At 41.1% G+C, this 2,627-nt stretch overlaps 1 pseudogene; it reads left to right on the forward strand.

Annotated features, from left to right (window-relative positions):
- The first annotated feature begins 226 nt into the window (after positions 1-226).
- LOC120249065 lies at positions 227-635 on the forward strand (annotated as a pseudogene).
- The last annotated feature ends 1,992 nt before the right edge of the window (positions 636-2,627 follow it).

Consider the following 2,627-nt stretch of genomic DNA (forward strand, 5'->3'; position numbering starts at 1 on the left):
GAGAAGAAGGGGGGAAATGGTGGGGGAAAGGGAGAGAGGCAAACCATGAGAGACTCTTGAATGCTGACAAAAACTGAGAACTAATGGATGTAGGGGGGAGGGGGATGGGCATGGAGGAGGGCACTCGTGGGGATGAGCACTGAGTGTTATGTGGTAACTAATCTGACAATAAACTATTTGTAAAAAAAAAAAAAAAAAAAAGCTTTCAATTCTTGATGGAAAACAGAGAGGGATGGGACAGTGCAAATTTGCCTGTGCCTCGTGCTAACTGCCTGGCTCACAGGGTTCAGCAACTCAGTGCTACAGACGGTCCTGACCATGACCCTGCCCCTGTGCAGGGGAATCCAGGTGAACCATTTCTTCTGCGAAGTTCTTGTGATGCTCAAGCTGGCCTGTGCCAACACCTCCACCAACGAGGCTGAACTCTTCGCGGTCAGTGACTTCTTCCTCGTGGTGCCCCTGTCACTCTTTTTAGTGTCCTGCAGCCACATCACCAGGGCCGTCCTGAAGATCAAGTCGGCCCAGGGCAGGAAGAAGGCCTTCCTAACCTGATGGTGGTGGTCATCTTCTTTGGCACACTCATCTCCATGTACCTCCAGGCTCCCTCCAGCTACTCGCAGGATGTGGACAAATGAGAAATAAATTTATCCACGGAGGCAAAAGGTCTGTACATCTAAAACTACAGGATTTTCATGAAAGAAATTGAAGAGGGATAAGGAAATCCTATGTTCATGAATTGAAAACAATACTACTACAAAAATATCCACACTACTCAAAACCATCACAGATCACTGCAATCCTATCAAACTTTGAGTGGCATTTTTCACAGATATAGAAAAACAATCCTAAAATCTGAATGGAACCAGGAGAGTCCTGAATGCCAATATCACCCCTACAAAGAAGAACAAAGCAGGAGGCACCTCACTTTCTAATCAAACTATAATGTAAAGCTCTAGTAATGGAATCAATGTGATACTGGCTAATGAAATAGACACATATACTAAGGGAAGAGACTGAAGAGTCCAGGGGCACCTGGGTGTCTCAGTCAGTTGAGCCGCTGACTCTTGATGTCAGCTCTGGTCTTCACCCCAGGGTCATGGGATCCAGCTCTAAATCAGGTTCCTCACTGAGTGTGGGTTTGGGATTCTATCCCTCTCTTTCTCTGCCATTCTCCCCCACTCTTGTGCTCTCTCTCTCTCTTTCTCTCTCTCTCTCACACACACACACATACATACACACACACACACACACCAAAGAAAGGAATGATGATCCCTAACATAAACCCACATACCGATAACGAACATTTGACAAAATGACACAGGAGTCAAGAATATTCATGGGGAAACAATATTTTTAAGAAATGGCCTTGAAAAAACTGAGTAACTACATGCAGAGAAATGATATTGGAGCCCTATATCACAGCATGCACAAAAAATTAACTTGGCATGGATTAAGATGTAGACATAAGAACTGAAATTGTAAAACTCCAATGAGACAATATAGAGGAAAAGATTCGTGACATTGGACATATTGACAGATTCCAGATGAAGATGTTCTAGCATTATCTTATCTACTAACTCAACCCACACTTTATGATCCGAATTTTAATCCAATGACACCAAAAGCACTATCAACAAAAGGAAAAACTAATAAGTGGAACTACATTGAATAAAAAGCATCTGCACAGCAAAGGAAACAATCAACAAAATGAAAATGAAAATTCAGCCTATAGAATGGGGAAAACACAAGCACATCTTCTACCTGATAAGGGGTTAATAGCCAAACACACAAGGAACTCATGCAAATCTGTAGCAGAAAAACAGACTGTTCCACTTTTTTAAAAGAACAGAAGAACCGAATAGATATTTTTCCATAAAAGACAATTAAATGGCCCATAGATACATGAATGGTTCTCCACATCAGGAAAATGAAAACCAAAACCACAATCACATCGCTTTGCACCTGTTACAATGGCTACCATCAAAAAAACAAAAATAATAAGAAGTGGTGAGGGAACATTTCTGCATAGTTGGTGGGAATGGAAATTGGGGCAGCCACTATGAAAAGTCATATGGAAGTCCCTCAGAAAATTAAAACTGCAACGGCTGTTGTATCCAGCAAACAACTTCTAGGTACACGTCCAAAGGAAATGAAATCAGGATGTCTAAGAGATATGTAATCTCCCAAATTCATTGCAGGAGTATTTCCAATAGCCAAGCTATGAAAACAACATAAGGGTCCAAACAGATGAGTGGATAATTATGCTGTGGCATACATATCTCAGGGAATGTTATTCATCCAGGAGAAGGAATGATGGAATATTACTCAGCCATAAGAACAACATCTTCCATTTCTTTTTTTTTTTTTTTTTTGCCAATTTATTTATTTATTTATTATTTTTTTTTTTTGAGGTAGCTGAAGACTGGATTTTATTTTATTTTTTTTTTCAAATAGTTTATTGTCAAATTAGTTTCTACATAACACTCAGTGCTCATCCCCAAAGTGCCCTCCTTCATGCCCATCCCCCCCTTCCCCCCACATCCATCAGTCCTCAGTTTTTGTCAGCATTCAAGAGTCTCTCATGGTTTGCCTCTCTCCCTTTCCCCCACCATTTCCGCCCTTCTTCT

The sequence above is a fragment of the Hyaena hyaena genome, unplaced genomic scaffold (genome assembly GCF_003009895.1).
Source record: "Hyaena hyaena isolate Hyena2069 unplaced genomic scaffold, ASM300989v1 scaffold_637, whole genome shotgun sequence".
Lineage (NCBI taxonomy): Eukaryota > Metazoa > Chordata > Mammalia > Carnivora > Hyaenidae > Hyaena > Hyaena hyaena.